The sequence below is a fragment of the Physcomitrium patens genome, chromosome 15 (assembly GCF_059467195.1).
Source record: "Physcomitrium patens ecotype Gransden chromosome 15, ASM5946719v1, whole genome shotgun sequence".
Lineage (NCBI taxonomy): Eukaryota > Viridiplantae > Streptophyta > Bryopsida > Funariales > Funariaceae > Physcomitrium > Physcomitrium patens.
Genome location: NC_143424.1, coordinates 16036669 through 16054338, shown reverse-complemented (window position 1 = coordinate 16054338; position 17670 = coordinate 16036669).

Sequence of the window (17670 nt, the reverse complement as noted above, 5' to 3'; positions counted from 1 at the left end):
TTCAAACTTGAATGCATATTACATTTTTAGAGCACTTGTGAAAAGAAATTTAATATAAATTCTAATTTGACATTTTTTAAAGCAACATCTAAGTCCAAAGAAAGCTTTACAATGTGCACATTATAATAAGACTTTTGAAAATATTCAAAAAAATTAAAGATCAAATTACAACAAGGATCAAGCAGCACTTGATTAGAATTAAATATACAATGAGAGTTCTAGAAGCAATCAAGAACCCCAATTTTCAACAAAGTACTGTGATAAGCAACTAATAGAATTGGTATAAAGTAAAGTATTTATTTTTATTACAAGATTTATAAATATAAATATAAATATAAAATTATATAGATTTTTTGTTTATAGTATATTTTTTCTTATTAAAAACTGTTCTTAAAAAATATTATAATATAAATAAATGCCAAAGAAATTTGCTTGCAAAAATAATCTACTACTTAATTTTATTTAAACAAAAAGAAAGTCCATATTTAAATTATGCAAGAAAAGGCTCATAATCTTTTTTTACCACTATACAATTGTAGCGAAGAATTTCATACGCCATTCAAAATCTCCAGCAGGAGCTCCAATTCTATTCGTAAAGAAAAAAGATGGATCTTTACGAATGTGTGTTGATTATCGAGGACTCAACAAGATCACAATCAAGAACAGGTATCCATTACCTTTGATATCAGGACTCCTTGACCAGTTGAATCAAGCTAAGATCTATACAAAAATAGATCTAAGAGGAGCATATAATCTAGTACGGATCAAAGAAGGAGATGAATGGAAGACTGCGTTTCGAACCAGGTATGGACATTTCGAATATAATGTCATGCCCTTTGGACTCACAAATGCACCAGCTACTTTTCAACATCTCATGAATGATGTATTTCGTGAATTCTTAGATAATTTTGTCGTCTGCTATCTAGACGATATCCTGATCTATTCCAAGAACGTCGAAGAACATGAAATACATGTTCGTCAAGTATTACAAAAACTTAGAGATGCAGGATTGTACGCCAAGATGGAAAAGTGTGTATTTCACACTACTCAAGTTGATTTTTTAGGATACATCATTTCAAATGATGGTCTCATGATGGATTCTAAGAAAGTCCAAACAATCGTGGATTGGAAGATTCCAAGGACGGTAAGAGATGTCCAATGTTTCTTGGGATTTGCCAATTATTATCGGATCTTCATCAAAGATTTCTCACGAGTTGCAGCTCCACTTACACGCTTGACTAGTAAAGATAAATTTCAATGGAATCAAGAAGCGGAAGCAGCATTTGAAGCCTTGAAGACATCGTTTGTCTCTGCACCAGTCTTATATCGTGTTGACTTTTCCAAGGCATTTTTTATGGAAACAGATGCATCGGATTTTGCCTTGGGTGCAGTTTTATCACAAATGGGAACAGATGACAAACTCCATCCGATAGCTTTTCATTCAAGAAAATTCTCAGCAGCCGAGATCAATTATGAGATCCACGATAAAGAACTTCTTGCGATCGTGGATTCCTTTCAAGAATGGCGTCATTATCTAGAAGGCGCTTCTAGTCCAGTCACTGTGTATACAGATCACAAGAACCTCGAGTATTTCATGTCAGCACGCGTGTTGAATCGTCGTCAAGCTCGTTGGAGTATGTCTTTGTCAAGATTCGAGTTCATTATCACTTATCGGCTAGGAAAACAACAAGGTTTATTTGATGCCCTATCTAGACGTTCTTATTTTGCACCAAAAGAAGGAGATGCAGCTTTTGAGCAACAAAGAACGGTCCTCTTGAAACCGGAGCAATTTCATCTCCGAGCAATGAAATCAACATTGACTGTTGATTCAACTTTTCTCAAGCAAATCCAGTCCAGTATGTCCTCAGACCCTCTTGTTTATGATATCGAGAATAATTCTTCCAAGTCTCATGATCCTTCTAAGTTTGAGTTCAAGAATAATCTATTATATTTTGAAGGACGCCTATATGTTCCAGAAGGAGAAGCACGTTTACGTGTTCTTCAAGCACGTCATGACTTTCCAGCAGTAGGGCACTTTGGATATAATAAGACTTTGGAACTCATATCAAGAGATTTTTGGTGGCCACAAATGTGGAAGTGAATCAAAGACTTTGTATAATCATGTGATATTTGTTCAAGATCAAAAATTCCTCGTCATCGACCTTACGGACTTCTTCAGCCATTACCTATACCAGAACAACCATGGTCTTCTGTTTCTATGGATTTCATCACAGATCTTCCAAGCTCAAGATCTTATGATTCTATATTTGTGATAGTAGATCGTTTCACCAAGATGGCACATTTTGTGCCATGTACAAAATCTATCACAGGTGAAGAAACAACTAAGCTTTTCATTGATAATATCTATCGCTATCATGGATTACCTAAAGATATCATATCGGATAGGGGAACTCAATTTGTGTCAAGATTTTGGAGGACCCTTTTCAAGATTTTAAAAGTGGACATAAAGCTATCTTCGGCTTTCCATCCTCAAACTGATGGACAAACAGAGCACGTAAACCAAGTCTTGGAGCAATATTTAAGGTGTACTATCAACTACCAACAAGATGATTGGACAACCCTTCTGCCATTGGCAGAGTTTGCTTATAATAATATGGTACATTCTTCCATGCAACAAACACCTTTCTTTGCCAATTATGGCTATCATCCACGACTTGATACTTTTGATTTTTCAAAAGTTGATAATCCTGCAGCAGAAGATATGGCAAATCGGTTGTCAGAGTTACATGCAATAATGAAGACACAATTGAAGGAAGCTCAAGAACGACAAAAGATAAACGCAGATCTATATCGTAAGGAGCAACCACAAATCAACGTGGGTGATAAGGTATGGCTACTTCGTCGCAATATCAAGACTACTCGACTTTGTGACAAGTTGGACTATCGTAGGCTTGGCCCATTTTCTGTTTCTGAACAGATCAACCCAGTTGCATATCGGTTACATCTACCGGAGTCAATGAAGATCCATCCTGTATTCCACGTATCTCTTCTTGAACCATATAAGACAGTGGATATACAAGGAAGAAGACAAATGCCACCGCCTCCTATAGAAGTAGATAATAATGAAGAATTTGAGGTGGAAGAGATATTAGACTCAAGGCGGCGCCGAAATAAGCTGGAATATCTTGTTCATTGGCACAGATATGATATTAGTGAATGCACATGGGAGCCATCCAGTAATCTAGCAAATGCATCAACTAAAGTCAAAGTTTTTCATCAACAACATCCATCAAAACCAAGATGAAAATCTCTCTTATAAAAGAGACAAGATTGAGGCAAGATAACATTCAATTTCCTATCCTTGTTTGTAACTTCTTTACATTTGTGACGCTAATTAGATGGAGAGCCAACAACCAGCGGATTCAACTCAAGAACCTTCGTTTGCTGACCTGTCGGACGAGACATTACGATTGTCACAACCTTCAAGACGACGCAATCGAGATGAAGATCTTCAAGAACGACATGTTCTTCCTCGAACAGATGGTGAGATACAACGCGTTTGGTATCACGATTTGGGAAGGGACTCCCGATGTTTGGTGATTTTGCTAGAGGTGGGAACAACTCCTGATGGTGTTCCGAATATTCTATTCGAAGGAAGTTATGAAGGCCTCAATAATGATCAAATAACTAGGTGGTCTTCTCGCCCTGGTATGGGACACTACCGATGGTTGAGAGGCCCTATCAATCATCTTCGAAGAGAACAGAGATCAGAGTATGTGGCGAATACAATTCGTCGCATCATAGATTTCCTCAACATATGATGACCGCTCCTCGTGGAACTCGTCTCTAGAAGGGGGGGTAATGTCACGGCCATAATCATGTAAGCTAATAATTACATATAGAAATAGGTAGAAGTAAGTAAAAGTAGATAAAAGTAAGTTAATTGTATAATATTTAATATAGAAGCTTCCTAAAAACTTCCTAGACGCTGCTTTGACTTCATAGGTGTCTTTAATTGACTTTTTGGATTAGAAACGTGGTCAACAAGTTGGCCATGTGCCACACATGTTGTTAGCTTGAAGATCAAGCTAACTATGTGGCCCACACGTAGAAAAACTTGCCTTGTAAGTCAAGGCATGTGTCCTACAAAGTCAACACATATTGGAGGTCCTATAGAACGTCGCCACGTAGCCCCTAGTTAGATAGTATATATAGAGACAAGAGTGAAGGCTTCTTCACTCTTGTCAACTCCTTTCTTGCTTCTAGTCCAGGTTCAAGAGTCTTTAGTTTCTTGTCTTGTGGCAATAGCCATTCCAGTTTCCTTTTAATATACCTACTTGTTTATATTTTGACTTATTATATCGAGATAGCCTTTTGGTGTATATTTTTTCTCATCGAGTCTTTGTCCTTGACAGGCTCATAGAATATAAATTGGATCTTTATAGAATTATGTTAATATAATTGATAAATAAGTCAATTTATTTATTTATAAATAAAATTTGATTCAAAGATATAGCGATCCAATTTGTCACAATTAAACTTGATATTACAATAATATAACCATATCTAGTTGCTTACACAAAATTGAAGTTATTCCTTAGAATAGACATCTATATTAATTTTTTTATTGTTCTTGAGCTTTTTTTTAATTATGCCTTCATTATTGCATATAGCTCTAATAAATAATTTATCAAATCTTCCACCACAAGATTATTAACTTTTGAAAAGTTAAAAGTATTGAGTTGTGGATAATAATCATAATTAGCATAAAAAAATTTGAGTAGAAAAATATATTATATTAATATAGATTTTTTTCACCAATGATAAAAGAGTTATCTAATTATTTTAATAGTAATTGATAGTACATGTCAAATATGGCTTAAAAACTTGATTCATCTATTATCTTTGTCTATTAGTTTGAAGTTAAAATGAAAAGATAGTTTTATGTCTATCTTGAATAATTTGAAAATAATTCTTCTAAACTTTGATATAAGTTGATTTTTTCTATTAAATATAATATTATTTGATAATTTATGATAGTAATAAATATTATTAAAGAAAAAATTAATTATTTATTTACGTGTGATTAGTATAAAATGTATTATTTTTTAAAATACTTTACTATTGCATATAAAAACATATAATTGAAATTAAAAGGTTTATAATAAAGTCTATAGAAATATAAAATAATAATTATTTTAATATTAGTAATATTTAAAAAAGATTATAATTAGAAAATCATGACGATTTTGAAAAAGATGTAATTATATTTTATCTTTTGAAATATATAAGCATCTTTTAAAATAAAGTATAAATTATTCTTGATTTCAAATTTAGAAATACTAAAATATTAAAAATATCACTTTAAATGTGGTAGTATGCAACTTTTAATAGATAATACAAGAAGTGGAATAATTCACTTACTTCTATAACAAAACAAGAACAATGAATTATCATTCTTATCAAATTGTCAAGAACATGAATTTGAAGCTATAAAAACCTTAATACATTCTTGTGTTAATTGAAAAGAGTAAATATCCACTCAAAGATAGTAATATATTAGAAGTACAATGACTATTGTAAAAGATAAGAAGATTGAAGAATCTTCAAATAAGTCTAAATACAAAAAAAGTATTAATAAGATTGAACAAGAATTCAGTCTTATAATTCATATATATTTTCTAACTAAAAATTATGTGGCGACATTCTATAGGACCTCCTACACGTGTTCAACTTGTAAGATAATTTTCTTACATATATGCCACATCCACAATTTGTATCTTAATATGTGCAACAAATATGTTATCAATATGAGCAACAAATAGCCAACTTGTATTATAAGTCACTAACACGTGCAACACTTGGCTAATTTGTTGGTAAGGTTTCTAATCTATCAATCAACTACAAATATGTATATAGTCAAATCCATATCTATTTAGCTTTTTGAAAAGCTTCTCTATAAGATATTATCAAATCCACCTTCATTTATTTTCTACCTAATACTTAATTTTGTTAATATCAACCATGATTAAAATACTTAGACAAAAAACTATTTGACTTGATGTACTTGTCAAGTCAAGTCTTGTGAATGATTTTTGAAAAAAAAAAACTTATTGTTAGGATTTGCTTGGCTATGGTGATTTAGCCATTTTAGTAAAATTTTAGGATTTTTTCTATTCTTCACATTTATACTCTTTGATACTTTTTTTATGGTATAAGAGATTGTTTGATTTATTTGTGTACAAATTTATAATCTTTTACTTGACAAGAATGTCTCTTTTCTTTCAATTTGTAGTATAGCAAATTAAAATAGTATATATATATATATATATATATATATATATATATATATATATATATAAATATAAAATCTATTTTTTTCATAATTTTTTAAGTGTTGTTGTGTAATTTATGCTATTGTATTAGGTTTTCAAAGTACTTTGTGGTTGCCTTACTGGGTTGTGGTACAAGTCATCGAGTTATAAAGTTGTGGCAGAAGAGCTGCAATAGTATAATTGTAAAAAATAATGTGGAATTGGAGTGCTAAACTATGAAAGGAAGGTGAGTTGCAGTGATGAGGGCCTTAGAGTGCAAGTTGCGGGAGCTCTTATAGAGCATAGGTACACTTTAGAAGTGACATTGGATGTTATTGATGCATAAGAATAATCGCAAGATTTTGTTGTACTAGTATGTGATACAAAAGCATTGAATTACAAAAGTCCATAGGCACAACATCATCACAATTGCTCTTGCAATACTAAGATGCTAAAATGGTGTTGGACAAACTGGAGGTTGTTGTTTGAGTATGAACTTACATTTACGCTAATTTTATATGTGTAAGATTGTATACCATGGATACAATGTAATATTGTGCACAATTGTGCAAAAAAATATAATTTGGATTTGTGGCAATGAACAGTGGCTAGCAATGTCTTTCTCTGCAATTTCTTACATTAAAATGGCTAGTGGATCCAATGATCGATTATAAGCTATAACAATCAGAGGAATCGGCATGGTAAAGGACAAGCATAGTTATAAGACCTCATGATTATAGGCATGAGCAATTAAAGGTCTAGTGCATGATCATAGGGCTTACAAAAAAAAAAAAGGTAAAAAAGTAAAAATATATTTGTTTAAATCTTTTAATTGTGAAGTTTGTAAGTTCTTTCCTAAAATATATGGAGTCCAAATTTGACCATTTTTGAGTCAATTTTATATAGAAGAGGCTTAAAAAATCCATTGGCATTCTTGGTTTTTAAAGTATAAATCATTTGGAGTAATGAAGTGGTATTTATTAGATGCCAATTGCTTTTTGAGTGATTTTTTGATTTCTCTCACTTTTCTATATTTTATTTTATTACAATTGTATTTTATTGTCACATGTTCTGCAATTTGTAACCATCAATTACAAACAAGTGCAAATTGCTCTAGTTTTACTTTTGATTTTTGCTTCTGTATTATTAAAAATAAAGATCAAGTGTAGATTTTTAGATTTTATTTTTTGTATGTTATTATGATTGTACGTATTATTTTTAGAAGTTTCTATGGTTATTCTATTTTATATTTATATTAGTTAATATTGATAAGCATATTGTAGGAATGATGTTTGGTTGATGGCTAGCAAGATCCTTTTATTTGTCAATATATTGGACCTATAATAATTCAAAGGTGATTATCAATAAACTACAAAGTTTGGTAATGGTTGTAGGTACATGATGCCATTTTAGCTTTAAGATAGTTATACATACATATGTAGTTCTTTTTATGGAACATACTAAGAATCAATATTATCAATCTTCTTCATAAGTCTACTTGGATAGTAACCACATCCAAGACTTAAAGCCAACAATGGATATTGATGAGGCTTTTCAGCCTATTTCAACATTTGATACCATTAGAAGACTTTTGAACTTGGGTGCAAATATGTTTTATAAGATGGAAGAAGATCCTTACAACATGGTGAGAGAATAATTCTCAATATAAATTAGAAGCATTTCTTTGCTAGATTATACGCTTAGGTTCCAAACATAGATAAAAAGTAAACCTCAAAGCTCTTCTATTTTCAATGAGTGGTATGCTTTTGAACTATTATCACAACATTTGGAACATGAAGTACTTCAAATTAATAGAAGGCCAAAAGAGAAGCACTTACTTGAGTTGTAAAAGATGGAGTGTTATTAGAAGTCAAGAATAGAGCTTATTTCAATCTTAAAGAAGGTACTATTTGAAGCATAATGCCTATAGTGAAAGAAAAAGACTTATTTAAAATAGAAATTAGATCATCTTTAAAAGAATCTATAGGAAGAGGAGTAATAATGGCTTTAGACAATACTCTATTTGCTTCATTATAAAGTACTAAAGCGATGAAGATAGCTTTATCTGCAATAGAAGAGCCACCATAATTTGAGCTTCTCCAAATGTTTATTAAAAACTTAAAGCACAAATATGGAGGTTTTAAGCATGATCAAATATAATGCATTCAAAACTTGCAATATGAAAAAGAAGACATTCTACATATCAATATAGTTATTTGACTTAATTTCAATGGAATCAAGAGGTGTATTTATTGAGATCCAACTTATTAAGATTTTTTTTATCTAAGATTACTAAGAAACTCCTTGATTTAGCTACACTAAGAATTATTCTTAACTATAATAGCAAGGTAATGTTGGTACAAGCGTTTGCCAAAGTTGAGAAGTATGATAGGATCCTTTGTCAGTGTAATGCTACTGACATAGTTGTTTGGATGATAAATGTGTCTAGGTCTAAGAAAGTTACAACTACCACAAGTAGCTTGGCTGAAACTCAAACAAAAATGACTATACATTTTTGGAGGTATAGTGAATCTAGTCACTTCAAAAATAAATTCTAATTATTTTAAGAAGAAGAAAGCCTTATACATGGAGAAGTCTAAGTTGAAAGCAAAAGTGGCTAAAATGTGAAATAAATCTAAAAAAAAATTGAAGTATATTCATTGTGATAAACTCAATCACAATGAAAACAATTGCTTCATTTTACATCTATACAAGTGACTTACTTTAGATAAAATAATAATTTTAGAAGATAAAATTATTAAATTAAAAAAGAGATTTAATAGTATATCTTAATTAAGTTAAGTAAATGGATCTTAAGTAGATTTTAGAATTAAAATAAGTTTTTTTACTTTTAAAAATTATATATTTGGTGCATTAGGACAAATGGTAGTTGGAGCTACCACACATATCCAAACTATGGCTAAGAATGTAGCATCTATATCAAATAAAGCACCATTTTTTTTTTTTTTTTTAATAATTCAAGTATTTGTGAAGATCCTAATATTTATTTGGAATTTCTATTATTATTTGACCTTATAGATGTTGGTTATATGGCAAGGCCTTCTATATCAACTTCAACATAAGATAGAGATATTAGTATTAAAGACACAACATATACTTTGGTTTACAAAGTATTAAACATACTTATATTCCTAGTGTTGATTTGTTACCTCTAGAATTTAAATTAGAAAGGATTTTTCAACTAATTGATAAAATGTTAGAAGGTAAAGTGCCTATACCATCTTTACAAGTACTTCAAATAATCACAAAGCCTTCAATAAAAGAAGATTTAGCTAAGTTACAAGTAGAGCTTGCAACTAAAATTATTTTCATATTTGATGAAGATTACTTGAAAGAAATAAATAAAAACTTTGAGCCTTCATGTGAGGTGCCATTGGCTACAAGAGTAGCAATTTTATTTGATGATGTAGCTAGACCTACTTGAGAATATCAAAACTTATGCCTAAGGATTGTATAGTTAATTAATAATAATAATGTGCTTGTTATTAGCCACACTAATGACAATACCACTTATTCCACATTTTTATATGTTATAGTAGATTCTAGTACTTAACTACTTATAATTACGAAGCTGCTTGCTAAAAAATTAGGTCTTATTGCCACAAACTTAGAGCCTTATTTTTCACCATTGTTACTTTAAAAAGGGATATAGAATAAATTACTTGGTATATTAAGTAGCCATTGTACTTGATATTTTGTATTAGATTAGGACCTTTTTACTCAAACTTATCTCTAAAATATGTAATGATTAATGCCATGATTTATAATATTCTAATTAATAAATAAGTACTTAATTCATTTGATTTTGGTCTAGATAATTAGATTTAAGAAGTATAAATTAGACTAAGATAATCTGTTAGTGATGGAAGAAAAGAATTCATTCTAGTCACATTTGCAACAATTGCTATGATTATGTTGAGGAGAACCTTATTTGATTGTAGTACATTAATATTTGACTTGTCTTATGAAGCGATTCTATTAGAAAAAATATTAGAATTTATATCTAATTATATAGAACCAAATAATCTACCATCTTTAGAAATTAATTCAAGATGTAACTCCTCTATAGAAAACACATGCAGATCTTTCTCATCGATGCCAAGAATATTTATCTTTACTAAATATGTTAAACATCACAATTTATTTTTTGTTCAATTTACTCATTGACATTCATTAGATGCAAGTATTCTCCTTATAGAACTCTTTGCAAACATTGATATTAGTTTAGTGGTAGTGTTGGATGTCGAGCTTATTATTAAGTGGTATATTTATGTGGATACTAAGATTATACCTAACTAAATAATTTGATATTATTTCTAAAAATTATTGGCTTTGTCTTCTAAGGAATTATAATATTTTTCTATTTTTGGTTGTTTTAGTCAATTTCTTTGAGATTTTATCCTAATTAGTCATGAAGATTTGAAGAGATTAGATTATATTGATTTATTGATTGTTTGATGGCTTTATTAAGGTCATTCATGTATTAAAGCAAGTTGAAAGTTGAATGATCTTTAATCCAATTTATTTACATATTTGATGCAACTTATACAATGGTGGTTTATACATCAAATTCCACCACTTGATTATATTTTTGAAAATGTACCTCAATTTGATGATATCTTAATATAAGTATTGGAGTCTAGTCAATATATTTACCAACTCTTTAGTCTTTGAACTTTTGTGGATGTTGTGGCTTTAGGATCTTATATCCCTCAATCTTGTTGGATTTATATCAATTTGGCCTTGTCTTATATACTTATAGTAATACTTTTTAGAATCAAACAACATCTTGGATGCAAGTTTGATGATATCTTGGATAATAATTGAGTTTCTTTGTTACTAAGACTAATGAGCCTCTTCTTGCATTAGCTAATAAGATAGAATTCATTTGTAGGTAATAAAATAGAGGCATCTTATGGCACATTTCTTATCCTTATAACATTTTTAATATCATTTTTATTTTGGATATGTGGACTCAATATAATTTGTGATGTTAATTTTCAAACCTATGAAGAAACTAATGCCAATGAAAAGGAGTGTATCATGGACTTTTTAACTAATACCATAGCTTCTTATGATATCATTGAGAAACAATGATATTTTTTCTAAGCTAGCTTGTGGACTTCAATACTTTAGTATAGATTTTTGGCATATGCTTTGCTGTTTAAAAGCATTTTATTGATCATTTTTGTACTTTGAGATCAAATAATAATGATCAAGGAATAGTGGATCCTAAACTTATTAAGTTTGAAGAATATAAGTTATATTTTAGCTTAAAATTTTATATAATTGATAAACTACAAGCTCAACATTACTTTGTTGCTTTGGCTAAAGATTTGAAAATAACATATGCTTAGGAATTTCTTTCATATAATGTTTTTTAGAAGATGTTCCATGTTCTACCAACATTGCTAATTCATAAACATATTGTATTAATGAAATCCTTCCTTTGGCTATAAGTGAGGATTTAAGAGCATAAGAGTTGTTTCTTCAATAAATTAGCAGTTTAAGGTTGTGTTAGCATGTAGTAGTGTTTAAATGATAATATGTATATATATATATATATATATATATATATATATATATAGATAGATAGATAGATAGATATATTATCATCACCAATCATTATTATTTCTTGAAGTTTATGTGAAGATACCATTTTAGAAAGTTAATCAAGATAATAAGTATTAATTTTATTATTAAAAATTCCTTTTCTTTGGTCTCAAGAATGCACCAATTGAATTTCTAAGAATTATGGACTAAATACTATTTGGCTTGTTATTTGTTAGATGCTACACTGATGATATTATTATTTATAATAGTAGTTTTTAAGATCTTGTGAAATATTCATAATTAATATTTAAGCAATTATGGAAATAAAAGTTACCTTTATATCATGGCAAGTATAAATTCTTCTACAAATAGTTATCATACTTGAATCACATAATTATTCTAAGAGATCTTAGCATGCAAGAAGCATAGGTAGATGCTTTGCAAAACATTCCAATACTAAGTAATGTTTTACAACTTTGGACTTTTTTAGAGTTAACAAATTACTACCAAAGGTTTTTTAAGAGTTTCAACTTAATTACCCAGCCTTTAATTATTCTCTAGAGAAAAGATTGATCATAGACTTGAGATTGTGAGTAATAACGTGCATTTCACATGCAGAAGCAAAAGTTAGATTCAACTCTAGTGCTTCAATGTCCAAATATTATAAGACCTTTTCAACTACATACAAATTGAAGTGCATTAGGATTCAAAACAATATTGATACAAAATAATGATATATGATAGGAATATGTAATTATATTTATTTTTAAAAGTAATAACAATGTAAAGTCTAATTATTCATCTTATAAAAGAAAAGCTTTAGAAGCGATTTGGACCATTGTTCACTTCCAACTTTACTTGCATAGTCAATAATTTATATTAATAACTAATTTTCAATATTTAAAGTCGATTATAGAATCAAAGAAGCTTATTAGCAAGTTTGCTACATAGACTTTCTTGCTTCAAGAATACAACTTTGAAGTTGTGTATTACACAAGTATTACCAATTTGTATGTCGATAAGTTTTCTTATAATTCAAATCTTTTAGAAGAAGAATTAACTAGACCTTTATGACATAGAGATTATAATAGAGAAGTACTCTTTGAATGATATATAGACACATACTTGACTTTAATATTAGGTTATATAATTATAATTCTTGATAAAAATTCAAATGAAGAATCAAATAAGAATTAAGTAATTGTTATAGATATACATATGTACTCTAATAAATATATATATAATTAAGTAGAACTAAATAAAGTAGATAAAATTAAATTAATTTTATAATACCTTCTATAGAAGCTTTTTAGAAGTGCCATAGATGCTTCTTTAACTTTATATGTATTTACAATTGATTGATAGATTAGAAACTTAGTCAGCAATTTAACCACTTGTTGATAGTTTACAAAATAAGCTAATTATATAGCATACTTATAAAAAACTTGCCTTAAAAATTAAGATATTTGTTTTGCTAAGTCAACGTGTTTTGGAGGTCCTATAGGTCATTGCCACGTTGTCAGAGTAGAGAGTATTTTCCTGAAGAAAGGGCTGGACTTTTGGCTACCAGTAAATACTCAATCAAGTCTAAGATATTAAAGTTCTAAGTTTATATATATAACATTTTTCCATTTAGGGCACTTACATCAAAACATAAGCCTAAGTACAAAAAAAGATCCAAATATATGATAAAATATCTTAAAACCTTATATATTCTTATGAAAAAATTTCTCAAACTTCAATAATTCATATATTATGATCTAATCATTTGAACAAACTAAAATTTTACATAAAATATTAATATACTTTCAACAACTATCAAAACAAATTTGAAGCACAAATTCATTACAAATCTTGAGATATATCAAAAATCCTAATATTAGCTTCAAATCCTTGCTTACATACACATGCATGAAATTTTCTTCATATTTCACAAATTAAGTATTTAAATACCATGAAAATTTGATCTATAGCTTTTTAACTTAATAACATATACTTATAGAAATTTTAAGCCAATAATTCGTTCAAAAGTTCAAGATATGGCTCCAACCATTACTATCAATAAAACAACTTACTTATTATTTTTGAATTATATGTGTTGTCTTCAATACCTTATAATTCTTTTATTTAGACTTAGAATTTATCAAATACTATATAAAAAGTATAATCAAAAAATTACTCTCTCCAATCTTTGTCACTAATCCGTTGTTTTTCTATGTAAGGATATGTTATGCCCCAAAGAGTGACAGTAGATACAAAATTGATACCTTAACTTTGAGCGCCTATAACTCCTTCATAAAAATTCCAAGTCACTCAAAATATGCACCCAAACCATATCCAAAAACCTAAATTTGCTGATCCTAGCTTCTAAAGCTCAAATTACCTTAGAAGAGAAACCCTAATTCCTAATAAGGCCTCGGGCAACCTCTTTAAAGTCCATTGGACATGACATTCGACCAATAGGGATGAAGATCTTCATCCCTTACCTTCATTCAACCATATCTTGCTTTCATCCTTTCCAACAAACATCCTAATAGTTTAGACTTTCATCGTTAGATTTCAACATTCTCTTAAGCTTTATACTAAATATCTAAATCTTACACAATATAAATACTATAATCAAAATAGATAAACTTTGAAATAAATTTTCTTATATCAATTCTCTTTAAAATTTACTAATTAACGACTGTAATCCACATGAAGACTTACAAACATAATATATATTTTAATTAACTTTTACATACTATAAGAAACTATAATACAACAATGTAACTCCTAATTAAGAGTATACATGGAGACAAGAGTGAAGCCTTTTTCACTCGTCAATGCTTTTCTAATCTTTAGTCTTATTTCAAGACTTTTTAGTTTTCTTGTTTTTAGTAATAGCCATTCTAGTTCAATACTATATTATTTTTGAGTGACTTTATAGTTCTTCTAAGTAATACAAGAGTGCAATAAGGATTTCTTTCTTTAAAATTCATCTCTTTGATTGTTTAACAAGAGTATTAATTTATTATTTCTATTTTATTTTAAAAGTGAATAGATTATCTCACTTCTATTCTTGTATTTTGAAGGTTGCAAACTATCCACTTTTAAAGAAATAATCTTATTTATTACTATTGATTTTTTTTTAAAGAGAATAGATTCCTCCTCTTTGTAGAAATTTTTATTTGATATTTGAGGTTTTATATTATCTTCTATTAATTTAATTTTTATATTTTTTTGACTTACTTATAAAAAGAAAAATTAAATATGCTACTCTTAGCAAAAGTGAGAATAATTTTGCAATTATTATTGATCTTTATGATCTTATTAACACTCTAAGAGTAAAAATATCACATATGTGAGTGTAAATTTCACCCCTCTATCCAAATTACAAGATGGCCTCAATTAAGAGTTACTTGTAATGGATAGTGTGAAATAGAAGATGTAATGAACAAGAACAAAAGAAGAAAACAACACAAACAAATAAAAGAAATGCATACAAGCAAATACACACTCTAAAACTTAATCACAATCTGTTCACTATATTTTTTTCCACTAAAAAGTAAAAATAAAAAATAAAAAGTATATTTTTAGATAGATAATTTTTTTATCTTTCCAATGGTTTCAAAAACATATAAAGCCGAATTATTATGAGTAAGTTATGAAGGTTTGAAACAACAAGTAAATAAACAAAAAGTTAAATAAAAATATTTTACTTCAAGGATAATTTGCTTACAGATCAAGGATTCGAGCCTCACCAAGGCTCCCATATAGTGTATAAGGGTGTTAAAAAGAGAGGCCACGAGGCCTTAGTCTTATCCTCCTAACTACCTTCAAGGTGCTACAACCCATATGGGACTTGTGCACCTCCCTTCCTACAAGAACTACACTAGCTGCTGGTCCTTCTATTTTCTATTAGAAGGACCAACATTTTTGTAATTTTGATCACATCATGTTGTTTAAAAACACCCAATTAGCCTAAGAACCTTGTATGGCCTTCAAATCTTACTCCATTTCTTCATAATGGCTTCCCCAGTGGTAAAAATCATTTTTACCAAGGTCTTAAAAATTGCTCTAAAAATTCCTAAATAAATTCTAAATAAATTATAAATAAATTCTTACAAATCTTATAATATTTTTATAATTCTAATATCTATTTAAGGCTATAATTTATTATCTTTATGATTTTTTATAGTAATAAAATCAACTTAAATCTATTATAAATCCTATTTTTTTTATACCAATAACTAAAATGACATGAGGTTCTTTCTCATGCTTCTTCTAACTACTAAAATTTATAGTTTTTATAAGTAGTACATATAGATAGAAGACCAATATAAATATTAGTCTTAATAAATAATTCTTACTATTCAACAATGAATAAAAATACTAAATCAATATAGATAATTGCCTCTAAGACTTACTAAGATTCCATTTCTACCACTAACATTCTTATTTTCTATTTTTTTGAGGATTTCTATACTATTTATTATATATTATGATTTAAAGCATTCTAAATGCATATTTTTATCCTAAAATAATAAGTGAATCAATTTGATGACTCACAACATATTTTCAATATGAATCAGAGAGGTACTATTTCTATATCTAAAGAAGAAGTTCAGAGTCTACATCAAGAAGTTGTGCAATTGAAGGAAGTAAGTAGGTTGACTTCACAACCAAATCTAGGGAGTTTTTCTTCTACAACTATGCGAGGACAAGAATTAGTATGCTTGAGAAGTTTGATAGAACAAGATTAAAAATTTTACCATTTTAATAACAAATCAAGTTCTATCTAAGATTGCATCTCTTTACAGATCCTAATGGATTCACTCAAGTTGGATTCATAGGTGTACTTCTATCAAAAAATATTCTTTCTTAATTTAGATCTTTAATAAAAATATATTTATAATTCTTTTATGATTTGAATCCATTCTTGGAAGTGTTTTCGGCCACATTCAAAGAAAGTGATCAAATAAGAAAAGTAGAGATCAAACTCTTATTTTTATGTCAATGGTCACGATTAGTAACTACATATGCTACTGAATTCTAAAACCTCACTTGCAACTTGGATTGGAATGACAAAGTCCTTATTAATCAATTTTGATATGGATTGAAGGATAATATTAAAGATTTATTATTGACAATATCAAAGACAAAATCTTGGAAATAATTTATTGGTGAAGCCATTACATGCAACAATCAATTATTTAAAAGATGTCAATAACAAAAACTTGGCTAGAGATGATTAAGTCAAATAATGATAGTAGCTCTCAAGTTTTCAAAAACTTATTTATCAAGGCCAAAATGAATACAAATTAATAAAGTACATTTTAAATTCTTTATAAAGTAGGAAAAGACTTGATGGTATTAAGAGAGCTTATGCTTATATTATGGAGAAGCTAAAGACACTGCTCAACATTGTCCAAAGAAATAACACAACCACAAAATCAAAAGCATGGTTGCCAAAGAAGACAATGTGTTGAAAAATGAATTTCTCCAGCGACAATAGGGATCGTGCAAATAGAATCTTATATAACTCTTAATAAAGATTCTATTTTTTTTTCAAATATTCATCTTATTTTATAATAAAAGTTTATTTAGGACCAAAAAATCACAAAGTCATAACTTTGTTAGATTTAAGAGCCTCAACATGTTTTATAAACAAAGATTTTGTCAAAAAATCAAGAGATATTATTAGTGAAGAAAATAAAATCCATACATGTGGAAGTCATAGAAGATCATTTGTTATCTTCTAGAGATGTTATACATAATAATGTTCCTTTAGATATAACAATTAAAGATCATAATAACATAATAATATTTAATGTAATAA